Here is a 13,188-nt window from a genome sequence, read left to right on the forward strand (position 1 = left end):
GGCTCTGTGCGAGGCAGGGGGATACAGTGATTAACAGGATAGGTAAAATACACATGGCCTTCAAAGAGAGGGATTCTCATTACTTTTTTCTGGACTTGGGGATCCCTTTCTCCTCATCTCCCTTTTTAAATGAGTATATATATATATATATATATATATATATATATATATATATATTCATAAAACAAACAACCATACATCTACCACCTAGCTTTTAAAAAAATAATAATACCATTGAAGCCTGCTGTACCCCTCATCCTTTCCTCCCCTCTTCCCCACTTCACTCCCAGCCACTGTCCTAAACTCCATGCCTATCATTCTCTTGTAAATTTTTCCCACATGTGTACCATATGGGATCCTCAGTGTAACTCAGTCAACACTAATCAAAGCAAATATTGCAATCTGAGGCCTTATATGCCCCACCTGAGTCCGGACGCCCATCTGGCTTCCATCACTGGGCATCTGAGCCTTTGATTCATTGCTGGGAGTGGAGATTTTTGATACACAGGCATGTCTGGTTTTGAGAAGTTCTAGTGTAGAGGGATTTGTACAAGAACTCGCCCAAGCACAGCTGTTTTGGGAGATCTTGCTGCTCCTGAATAGAGAAGGTGTGGGTTGGAGCTGTGCCCAAATGGCTTGAGTACAGGCCTCTCCAGGCATCTTTCCTCAGGGCCTTGCCTGGCACCTCTGGGGAGCCGACTGCAGAAACCAGAGCTGCTCCTCAGAATCTGAAACTAAAACAGATCTTGCTGCTGCCGCTGCTGCTGCTACTGACAAATTCTCCTAGGAGCCTTGTGAAGGATGCAGGGAAAATCTTTCTGTCCCCAGACTATAGATCAAAAAACGGAGACTCAGAATGTTCCAAGGCCTTGCATAAAGTCACAGAGTAGTTTGAGATGGAAGGGAGACTTAAAAAAAAAAAAAACACGTTTCTCTAACCCTTCATTCAGCAATAGTTGCCACTACTTACTGAGCACCTACTATGTGCCAAGCACTTCACATGCATTATGCCATCAAATCCTACCCAACCCAATGAGGGGAGGTTCTGCTGTTATCCCATTGTAGAGTTAGAATTAAGGCTCAGAGTTCAAGTGACCTGCCCAAGGCAACAAGGACTAGAACCCAGGACTCTACGCCCAACTGGAATGTTATCTCCCCACATGCCTCTTGTTCCATGGCAACTATAAACACACAACAAGGTTGAGTTGGGAGAGGATAGACAAGCAGGTGTGTAATGCAGAGATCACAGGCATGAAGATGGAGATGGGGATGGAGTGGGAGGTTTAACTCAGAGAGTCAAGTCCTCCAGAAAAGCTACAGGGTCTTGTCATCCAAGAAGAAGGGGTGGGAAGGAAGGTAACAGAGTGTTCTATGCAGAGAAACCCAAAGAGCAAATCTCTACCCCTGCTGCAAGGGCAGCCAGACACAGCTGGGCAAATTGAAAAAGAACTGAGGCCTACAATGTGGTTCTGGATCATTGACATCAAAATGCGATGATCATTGTGCATTCCCTAGGCCTCTCCCTCTTCATGAGTTCATTTCTGGTTTTGCCTGTCCTCACTGGAAGTGATACAGAGCAGGATGGAATATGATTTCCAAAATGACCCCCACTTTCATCTTCTCTGTGGGAACAAGAGGGCTCAAGAGCTTACATTGTCCACTTTCATCTTCTCTCTGGGAACAAGGGCTCAAGAGCTGACATTGTCCAGTGTTCCATGCTGGTATTTATCCAAAGTTCAAAGGCAATTGCTTTTGGGGGTAAGCACATACACACAGATTAAAGCTAATTATGCAAATAAGGTCACTACTAGATGGATAGGAGTGGCAGCCTGGTAAGGACTAAAAGGATGCCAGCCAAGACCCAGGGACAATGGCAAAAGGCATTTGCAAAGGCCGTTTTGTGTATCTTCAGCTAATGCTGTTGGCGTAAGTGCTAGCATGACCCACTGACTTGGTGAAGGCCATTTGCAATGTCAGAGTTTGACTGCTGTAGAGTCTGTGTCCTGGAGACCAGAGCCATCCTCATGTTGTTCTCATGAAAATGGCGACTCCCTGGGCCATCAAGAGGATAGTGAGAGCCATTTCCATTCAGGAGACCCTCACATTAAGCAAAAGCAAGCTTGAATCAAAATGTAAGGAGACAGTGAAAATGCCTGGAGGGCCAAAGAGGAAGTCAAATAAATATCAACTTCAAAGAGCTCTACCCAGATTCCTGCCCCCTCCCCTCCCCACTCCCCACCCCCCCAGTTCCTTGGGGAGAGAAGTTTCCATAGCTGTCTGGGAGAGCCAGAGATTGCACTGTATGAACAGGACATGTCAGTCACAGCTCAAGAGCGCTGGCAGCAGCCTCCAGGACAAGGAGCAGAGCCATCAGTCAGAGGGGCCATACTTTTGGAAGAGAAGGCTAATTTTAGATATCAGAACCAGAGTTCCAAAAACTCCACTTGCACATTCTATTCAGGAGCGCAATTCTTTTATAAGCTCAAGTTGTTTTTAGATATTGGCAAATTTGAGAGCTTAGACCTCCATCATGGAAACCTCCAACAGAGGACTAGATTTTAAAGCCTCAGTCAATAAGGATTTGGGGGGTGGGGGGGAGTAGCTATACCATGAGAAGGTAGCTCAATTCCCAACCCACTGGAACTTGACAAGATAGGGAGAAGCAATCTATATATACACCAGTAAAAGCCTAAGCGACCAAACAACCGGTTGACCGGTTGCTATGACACACACTGATCACCAGGGGACAGGCGCTCAATGTAGGACTTGCCCCCTGGTGGTCAGTGCACTCCCACAGCCGGCCAACCTCCTGTGGCCCCCTCCCCCTGGCCAGCTGGCCCCAATGGCTCTGATCAGAACTGGGTGAGATGGCCCCGATTGGCCCCAATCACCAGCCAGGCCAAGGAACCCCACCCATGTACAAATTCGTGCGCCGGGCCTCTAATATAACTAGAGGCCTGGTGCACACATGCACCATAGGATCCCTCAGCATGGCCTGCAGGGATCAGCCGAAACCGGCAGTCGAACACCCCCTGAGGGATGTAGTAGTGTGCGAAGTGGCAGGCGGCTGGGGAGGAGCCCGAGCCTGGGGCAGGCACCATGCTGCTCCCACTCATCCCAGCCCTGCTGTGCCCGCCGCCACCGCTCAGTAGGCTTGCTGCCGCTCCGCTGCAGGCACTGCCACAGCTGCGCTCATAAGCTGTGAGCCCGGCCTCTGACACCCATGGGTCAGCTGACTGGCACTCCTGCTATGGGAGCACACTGACCACCAGGGGGCAGCTCCTGTGTTGAGCATCTGTCCCCTGGTGGTCAGTGCGCATCATAGCAACTGGTCCACCAGTCGACCGGTCGCTTAGGCTTTTATATATACAGTGGGGCCTTGACTTATGAGTTTAATTCGTTCCGAGACCAAGCTCATTAAGGAGCTCGTTAAGGAGCTCGGTAACTCAGATTACTCTATCAACTCAATACAAAAAATCAGCCGAGAGACAGCTGATATCTCAAAAAACTCGTTAGTCGGGACACTTGTAAGTCAAGGCCCCACTGTACAGACTAGAGGCCCGATGCACAAAATTTGTGCATGGGGCTCGACCCTCGCAGCCCCAGCTTTGTCTGGAAGGATGTCCAGAAGGTCATTTGGCTGTCCAGTCTAATTAGCATATTATGCTTTTATTATTATAGTTAACTAAGAGACTGGGTTTTGGAACCAAATCATTTGGGGGTTTTGTCCCAGCTTTGTCACTAGTTATGTTTCCTTTGGCAAATGACTAAAGAAACTTGGAAAAGTTACAATACCTCCCTGAATCTGTTTTGTGTAACATGGGGATTAGAATCCACCTCATCGGGTTCTCGAGAGGGTTAAAGGAGATCATGCGTGTACAGACCTGATCATGGCATTGGGTACATTGAAGTGTCCGATGAATGGTATCTACTACCAATAAATGGATATGGAGGCACAATTCAAAAATAGAGCTAGGGCTGTACCCTGCGGGCAGAAGTGAGAGAGGAGAGCAATGAGGAGGTTTCCGTTGCCAGGAGAGCTTCATTGAGGAGAAAAGGGGTTCTGAAAGATGGTTGGAGGCATGGAGAAATGTTATGTGGGGTTCTGGAACCACATGTCCCTGAGTTCAAATCCTGGCCCCACCACTTATTGGCTGTGTGACTTTGGAGCAAGTTAATTAACCTCTCTGAGACTTTCTTTCCTCATCTGCAGAGTGGAAACAATGATCGGCACTTCACAGGGGTTGGGAAGAGGAAGGGAGATAGGTAGGCCAGGTGCCCGTGAACAAAAGGGGCCCTAGAAGTGGTGGCTGTTGGAGGAAGAGTGTGACAAAGGCTTGAAAGCAGGTGAGCAAGAGAAATGCTAACTCCAGGGACAGAATGTCAAGAGCTGCCATTCATTAGAGTGTGCTAAGTGCCAAGTAGAGGGCAGTTAGAGGCTGGTCAAGAGCACTGTGAGTCAGGTGACTGAATTCTTCCCTGTGTCACCAGGGCAAGTCACATAAGCTCCCCAAGCTTTAGTTCCCTCGCTTGTAAAATTCAGGTACTAACTGTGCTTTCCCTGAGTGCTGGGTAGGGGTTGAATGAGATAATGTGCATGAGGTCATTAGCACAGTGCCCAGCACATAGAAAACACTCTGTACCCCCAGTTATCATTATTATTTACATGGACATTTCCTCCTTTGATCCTCACAACACCCCCACGAGTGAAGTGTCATCGCCCCCTATTTATAGATCAAGCAGCTGGGGCTCCGAGACCAAATCGCCTGCCTGAGGCCACAGCGAGGAAGCAGTGGGGCAGTTCTGAAATCGCAGCTTCCTCACGCTCCTCGACTTTCAGATAAGCTGGTACCAGGGTTGCGGCAACATGACAACTATTTTTAAATGTGTCTTATGCCAAAACCCTCATGTGTCTTTTCTCTTCTGGCTGTCCCTACCGTGACCTCGCCCCCTCATCTGTTGAAGATGGAAAGTTTAGGGTTGTCTGCGACCCTGGAAGCCACCATGAGCCCATGGGTGCTGCCCCTCTTGGGGACTTACAGCTTCTCAAGGTTGACTGGGTTTATGAAACATCCATTCTGACTTGCAGACAGGCTTCCAGCTGGCTGATGAGCTCAATAACAACCCTCCTCCTTGGTGCCAATTAATGGAAATCCAATGTCCCTGGCACGCTTTGTAATTCAGAAAGGGCACGTGCTGATTCCTCAGACCCCTGCTGGACATGTCACTATGACCAAGAGGCTCCAGGCCCACATGCTACCTCTCACTCCATCTCCATTTAAAGTCACAGACTCTTCTTCCGGCATAGAAATCAATGTCACCTCATTCATTTTCATTACACAAATATTGATTGACCATCCACTGTGCACCAGGTTTTGTTCCATACAGTTGGGGTACCGCAGTGAACAATGCAAGTAAGGTCCCTGCCTTCATGAAGGAGGGTGAATGATAAGCAAGCACATAGAATTATTTCTATGTGACGTGTTATCAAGGAAACCAGACAATGGGACAGAGAATGGCTGAGGAGTATGAACTATTAGGTAGGGTGGCCAGGAAAGGTTTCTCCAAAGAGGTGACATTTGAGCTGGGATTTGAAAGCTAAGAAGGAACTAGACATACAGTGTGGTGAGGCAAACAGGACTGAACTCAATGTGTCAAGGAAATTCATTCATTAATCAGACATTTTTTTATCATACAATAAATATGTGTTGAATGACCAAGTGGACGATGGATGAATCCCCTTTTTCCTGCCAGAAGGGCCTTCATAAGGAGGATGAACTGGGGGTGACGGCACAGCATTTGCTCCAGCCCTTCCCCAGCTGTGAAACAAGGGGCCGGGCTCAGGCACTGGCATCCGGGGCTGCAGGAGCTTAAGAACTCGCCTTCTTCCGAAGGAATTGGCCCTCCCGGCACTTTAAAACAATGACTGCACAGCCAGTCAAAAGTAATTTGTCTTTTTTTTTTTCTAAGCAGTCAAAATGGTTGTTTGGAATTGTGTAGACAAGACATGAAATGTCATCTCATTTGTTATTATTAGGATGTATTTATTGAATTTCCATGCCCATTATTCATTGGACTTATTAGTTATTGTCTCTCTCCCTGTCCCTGCCTCCCTCCTTCTTGTCTTCCTCCTCCTTCTCTCCCTGTCTTTCTCTCTGGCCCAGCAGTTAAGATCCCAGGCTATAGAATTGGAACACTTCAGTTGTACTTCAAGTGTGACTTGCTGTGTGACTATAGGAAAGTCACCTCACCTCTCTGAGTCTCAATTTTTTTCATCTATAAATTGGGATTAAAAAATAAAGTCCATCCCACAACACCTACATAAATAAATATTGTACTGAACTATCATTATCCTCACGTTTAGGTTAGTATGTAAGATTTTAAGAACTCAATTCAGGAAACTGAGACTTAGATTTTTAAGACAAAAGAAATTAGCAATGAGTGTGGCGATGCGTCAGTTGGATGATCTGTATCCACTTGAAGGGTTTCCCATTGAGATAATCAAGAAGCAGGATCACAATAAATAGCCTTCAAGATGTCTCTTCATTTATAATAATACTTGTGAGCCAGCAATTATAGACCCCTGCTATGGGCCACACACTGTTCTATTGCTTTACTTACATTGACTGATTTAAAAAATCTCACCCCACACACACAAAAAAATCTCACCACGACCATACATAGTAAACATTGTTACTATCCCCAGATTACCGATAGGGAAGCTAAGACCTAGAGCGATTAAATAATTTCCACAGGGTCACACGGCGAGGCATTAGACTTTGGAAATAAAACCGGGTAACCTGGCTCGAGTCTGCACTGCTAACCTCTTGCCACCTCATTCAAGCTGGGAGCAAGCTTTCTTGCTGACATCAGAGTTTTCTACGCCAAGTAGACTTGTCCTCTGCGTGCTCAATAAACAAAGAATTATTGCCTGCCTAATCCTAAAACCCCACTTATAGACACAGCACTAACAAGGGCAGTCACCCAGCCCTGCGCAATGCCCGTGGTAGGTGAATTCCGCCTCCCCATTGATGGGCTTTTCAGTGCCTATTAAAATGTCAGTCGATCTTGGAGTTGAAGTTCTTTCTACATCATTTAGCACAACCTGGAAGGTCAAATCAATGTGCGGCCAGCCTTCCCTTGGCAGTTACTTCCTTATTACTTCCCTGCCCCTGCACTCGCTCAGAAATGCTACATCACAATAAATGTAGTTAAAAGAGCGGACCAACCACCACCTCTCGCCAGGGATCCAGGTGCAGTGATCTCGAATAACTTTGCCTTCGGGCTCGGAGGGACAGTATCCCGCCTGTGGATGCCACGCCTGATCCGCAGATCAAAGGGCCGTCCCTGGGCCCCTGCGATCTTAACAGGCTGAGCGCGGCACCCGCTTGGGCACAGGGGCGAGAAGCAGGCTACCTCTAACACAGCGCCTTCCCCTGTAAGGACTGAAAGGCGCGAATAGCAGGATGAAACTCCTGCCTGCATTTGGTGGTGCACGGAGAGGACAGCATAGCTCCAGATCCGTGTGACTTCTTGATGTAGGGGGACATTGAGTAGGGCAGGCGGCAGATGAGTCACATTTGCAGGCTCTGAGAGCTCAGTTTTGAGCCCGGATGTGGGCTGCCTACTTGAAAGCTCAGGCCCCTTCAGTGCACCATGTTTCTAGAGCCACACGGATCACAATTCTGCTGTGGGGGAGTGGGAGTTCGGGTAAGACTCCCCAAAATTGGCGGTTCCCATAAACTTGGTCGGTAAGATCTGACTGTCCCTCGCCACTCCACCAAGAATGAGGCTGTGATGGTCGTTACAGTGTCCCCAGAGCGAAAACTGGCCTGTTAGATCAGCAGGAGCCTGTGGCAAGAAGAGAGATCAGGCTTCAGATGAAAGAAATTGGGCAGAAGATGGAAGACTCCCTCTCCCTCTCATGTTCTAGTTTGCTGGGTTTTCACGGGAATTCCCTTGCGGCCAAACTCTGAGGCTGGGTCTTTTAGAAGGCAAGTCTTTCTGTTATTGGACCAATTTCCCATCATCCTTTTGGCTTGCTCCTGTCCCCCTCAGCGTGGCCAGCTGGGACTTGATCTGCACTGAGAAGGGTGGAGAGCCCAGCACTGGCAGGCAAGTCACAGGGAGCAGCCGACTCCTGTGATGCGCATTCAAAGCGCCTGCCCTCACCCGGACAGGTGCCGCCAGGTGTTGGCTGCGCTTCCTTTGACCATTCTCAGCCTCAGGAGGAGAAAAGGGGCCAAGGGCTGGGCAGGAGGGGCGGACATTGGTCACACATGTGCGTTGCTAGAGATGCAGGTTGAGCTTGGTCATCAGAATAGAATATTTGAGGCCTCAGAGAAATCCTGGTGGCTTTGGGATTTTAACTTTTCATTTTTGAAAGAATTTCAGACTTATAAAAATGTTGCTACAATAGTGCAAAGGAGTCCTGTATACCCTTCAGCGAGGTTCCCTAGAGATGAACATTTTACTGTTTTGCTTCTGTCTCTCAGCTAGACTTATAAGAATTTTAAAGGACTATGTCTTCCCAGGATGCATGCGCACGCAAGAGATTCTGAAATCTTTTTCCCCTTCACAGACCCTGCCTTGGTAATCTTCCCGGGAGGAGCTAGCAACAACGGGGACACTGACGAGAACCAACGATCTGATTGGATGGAAACTGCTCAATGGAGAGTTTGTGGACCATGTGATAGATATTGCTTGGACTTCGGGGATGGTACAGGACTACCAACAGGCTGGCCTCCAAGACAGAGGGTAATCGTGGGCCAGGGTAGAGAAAAGCAAGCAGGTCGTGTGCTGTCTCAGGTTACACCAGACTCCCATCCCTCCTGTTACTTCGTTCTGTTGTCAAAGCCAAACTTGATCTTGGCGGTTTCTCACCTCAGCACCGACCTGACAAATGAAACGCCCTCAGCTCTGTGGCTGGCCGGTCTCAGCTCGGATTCAGAGCAGCGCAGGGGGAACATAATGTCCTGCTGGCGGGTGTTCGGGCTGGAGAGGGCGATGCTTCTACAGTGTTCCCGTCCTTCACCCCTCAACTCCTGCCCGAGCTCCTGCATCCCTCTGCCGCGTCCCCATCCTTTCCATTCCAGTTCCATCCTGTCTCCCCCCGCCCCCGACACTGAACATCCTGACCAAGGAAACAGGACTTGGCACTTAAAGAATCTCAGGCAAGAAAAAGCCATGATGTTGTGAGAGATACGCCACAGACTGCAATGCTCTCAGAGAGGCTATTTCAAGTCTAAAGATATAAAAATGCATTATTTGGGGTCCAGAAGTAAGTCACCTTAAAGGACAAGTCATTAGAAGATAGTCCATCCCTGGTTTTAAATAATTGTCATTTTAGCCCTGGCCAGAGTTGTTCAGTGGTTAGAGTATCGCACCAGGGTTGTGGGTTTGATTCCTGGTCAAGGGCACATACCTGGGTTGCAGGTTTGATTCCCAGCCTCGGTCGAGGCTCATGGGGGAGGCAACCAATGGATGTGTCTCTCTCACATTAGTGTTTCTCTCTCTCTCTCTCTATCCCTCTCTCTCCCCCCCCCACTTCCCTCCCCCCTTCCACTCTCTCTAAAAATCAATGGGGAAAATATCCTCATGTGAGGATTAACAACAACAAAAAATTGTAATTTTAAATTATCCGTGCTAACACAGATAAATGCAACTCACAAATACGCCGGGACTCTCTGAGACATACACTTTCATCTTCTCCCTTAAGACTTCAATAGGAATTTTATTTTTAAAAGCACGTGTTTTGGTTACCAAAGACCATGACAGGAAGGCAGCATCATTTGGATATGTTGGCTATTTTAAAGTTCAGCATCATAACCTGGCACCGACGCATCCTGTCTTCCACCCAGGCCTGCTCGCAAGCAGCAGCAAACAGCAGCCCAGCCTTGAGAGAGTAAGGATTGCATTTTGTGGTCACAGAAATGTTTTCTTCCACGTGAAGCTGGCACCTATTCCCCTCACGGGATGAGTAACTTAACCACACCCTTCTCTCGGTTAACCTTAGGGGCAACAAGAAGCCCCAAACGATTGGCTTTATCTGCCAGGCGGTGAGTGAGAAAGCAGGCGGTATAACGAGGCCGCAGACAGGGTCACTCAGTGATGACATCTCACATGTGGTCGATGATGGTGCTGCCAACTGTCAGTCAACCCTTCTCTCTGACCCACTGGGACTAAAGCACTAGTTCCATCTCCTCCGGGATGAATTCGGGTTTTCTAGGCTCAGCAGCAATAAGTACAGAAATGCTGCCTTCAGATTCTTCCGCGAGGCGTTGCAGCCTACCTAGAAACAGGTTGCCACGACTTCATTCTCCAGGGTAAATCCAGAACGTCAGTGTTGCAAGGAATTTTGCTTTTATGGATGATGTACGGAAAGGTTAAGTAAAGGCTATGCCCGCACATAAGCAAGTTCTATAACCCGGGGGAGACAGCGTCACTTCTAATCCCCAGAAGCCTTTAGCCCTCCCTGGCTAGTGCAGCCTTGTCCCCAGGCCTTGGTGCAGGCTGCCTTCCCTCCGTGGCGTCTCCCTCTCCTGTTTAGAGCAACTGGAAACCACCACTCTCCCTCTCACACTGGCTGGGTGTTAAGTCTCTGGGAACTTTCTAGAGTTTAGGATGGAAAGTTCCCCTTGCACCTGCATCATCAATCAACCAAATATTTTTAAAAAAACACAAAATGAAGACTCTGATTTCTTCCCAGCCAGACCCAGAAGCTTAAGGGAAAAGCTCCTCTGTATCCTAACATTTTCACCTCCAGACTGTCAGTTCCAGGACTATAGATTCCCAGGAGTCAGGAGTCAAAAGGTGGGGGAGGTGCTGGGGCGGCAGGCAAGGGTGCATTATCATGATTGGAAGGAGGGCAGCCCATGCCCTGGCCGGTGTGGCTCGGTTGGTTGGTCAGGACACATGCCCAGGTTTCCAGTTCAATCCCTGGTCAGAGTGTGTGTGGAAGGCAGCTGATCAATGTTACTCCCTCACACGGATGTTTCTCACTCTCTCTCCTTCTCCCTTCCATTCTTTCTAAAATCAATAAAAACATATTTAATAACTAGAATGAGGTCAGCCCTGAAGTTTACCCCAGAATAGTGTGCTAACCATGAAGTCTGAGTTTCACCTTTTGGAATTGTTGCTTCTTACTACTATGCATTGGGTCAGTGGGGAGAAGGTGTTTAGGGGGGAAAAGAAAAGGGATAAAAATTCGCTCCTCCATGGAAATATAAGCAGAAAAGCTCTAGACTTTGTGTCTCTGCTTCCTTTTTTAAGTACAATGTTTTTAATAGACCAAAAGAGAATCTTTGTGAGGAAATATGTGTGCGAATAATGTTTATAAAAAGAGTATATAATAATATGTTAGTGACTGTGGACTGTTGTATAAATAAGCCTTAGATATATAAAATATATAAACATATAAGATCATTCTATAGGGTAGTGGACACTTAAGGCCTTCCCACGTGTCATCTCTTTGTCCTAAATAGAGTCGCAGGCTGGCAGCTTAGTTCCTGGGCCGGCCGCTGTGCAGCCGAGAGGCTCGGTGGGGTTGGTTCGCTTTTTTCCGGTTTTGTAATGTGCCGCTTGTGCGGATTACTTTGCACTGTCTGCTGCGTGTGTGTTGGTGTTGTTTACCCACATGGAGTCCTCAGAGACGCGTTCCACACTTGGCATCTTGGAAAACCACACGGAACTTTCTAGTGAGAAGAAAGATGCACAGAACATGCCTTCACTGTGGGGAACTCTCCGAGTTGGACCACTGACAGCTTGCTGTGAGGCTGAGGAAATGGGAAGTTTAGCATCCGCCTTGTCTCACGCTTCAATATCTGGAGCTGGGCATCCGGGAAGGAGTCACATGCTTTGCTAAGTCCTTTTTCCCCTGGACTTGGCGTGTTCTGGCGGAAACCAGAGGTTGGCCCTACCCCCTACCCCCGCTTCAGGACCCCACTCCGGCAGCAGATTCTAAAGAACCGCCCATGTGCTCTGTGACTCGGGACCGACTCAATGCTTCCAGAGCCCAGGGTTTTAGTTGTGTGGGTCTGTGGCTCTAAGGAAGTGTGAAGTCTGCCTCTACCACCCAGGCCGACCTGAAGGAGGAAAGCGGGGAGGTGGGGGCTGCGCTCACACCGCCGCCATCAGCAGGGAGTGGGCCGCGAACGGCGTGAAATGCCGTCTGCTCTCCGCGGGCGGGCGCGGTCCTGTGGAAGCGGACAGATTACCAAGTCTCCTTTGCCAAAAATGCATGTTGTTCCCAGCTGTACGCTTGTGAAGCCGGTATGTGCTTTGGCAGGAAACAATAAAACAGGTTTATTTTCACTTAAAAAATAAATGCTGTTCCTCAGGCCCGGTTTTTTCAGTAGCTGCCTTGGAGAGGGGAGGACTTCGTCATAGATTAACGTCAGCACTGAGCATTAATTTTCCCAAAGGGCTTTGGTTCCTGGCAGCCGCTCTGGACACGCAAAAGGGAGGGCTGGGAGGGGAGGAATCACTTCGTGGGAGGGGAAGGGCTTCCTTTCGGTGCGGATGGCTGGGAGCAGGGGTGAGTGACAGGCACTCCCTCCAACCAGGCTGTCACCTCCATAGAGCAAGCCCACAGGGGCCCCCACAGGCCTCCTGGCCAGAAGTCTCTGGGTGCTTAGTGCAAAGGTGAGCAGCACACCCTCAAGAGCCTGGCTGCCTGTCGCTTAGCAGCTGTGTGGCCTTGGGCAAATCGCCTAACCTCTCTGTGGTTCAGGTTCCTTTCCTGGAAAATGGAGATATAATAGCACCTACCTGAGTGGTGTTAGGGAATAAATGTCTGGAGACACGTAGAATGCTTTGAACAGTGCTTGGCAAGTACTCAATAGAATTCTTGTTTTACCACCACAATATTTTCCATATCCACCAACCATCCTTTTCTTTCTTTCTTTTTTTTTTTTTACTTTTAAAAAAGTGTTTAATTAAATTTATGGGGGTGACATGGGGTCATAAAATTATATAGGTTTCAAGTGTACAATTCTATAATACATCCTGCATTATATTATTATTTACTTAATATCCTTTCTTTAATTGGCTCCATTTTAATTTAAAATTTAATTAAAACTTTGTATCGCCACTGGGAGATGGAAAAGCAGTCGAATGTGCCAGGAATACAAGGTAGCAGCCCAACAGCGTGCGCCCCGAGTGCTTGCTGCTTGCCAGGCTCCGTGCTGA

At 48.2% G+C, this 13,188-nt stretch overlaps 1 protein-coding gene across 9 annotated transcripts in view; it reads left to right on the forward strand.

The window, feature by feature from the left end:
- Positions 1-11,333, forward strand: part of SH3RF2 (SH3 domain containing ring finger 2) — a 110,628-nt gene extending 99,295 nt beyond the window's left edge. For 7 of the 9 annotated variants that reach the window (XM_059698765.1, XM_059698768.1, XM_059698770.1 and 4 more), the window contains one exon: positions 8,582-11,333. The gene's annotated coding sequence lies outside the window, so the exon portion shown is untranslated. Of the gene's footprint in view, positions 1-6,164; positions 6,416-8,581 lie in introns of those variants that run through there. The other 2 variants (XM_059698767.1, XM_059698766.1) reach the window with 2 other exon arrangements.
- The last annotated feature ends 1,855 nt before the right edge of the window (positions 11,334-13,188 follow it).

The sequence above is a fragment of the Myotis daubentonii genome, chromosome 5, assembly GCF_963259705.1.
Source record: "Myotis daubentonii chromosome 5, mMyoDau2.1, whole genome shotgun sequence".
Lineage (NCBI taxonomy): Eukaryota > Metazoa > Chordata > Mammalia > Chiroptera > Vespertilionidae > Myotis > Myotis daubentonii.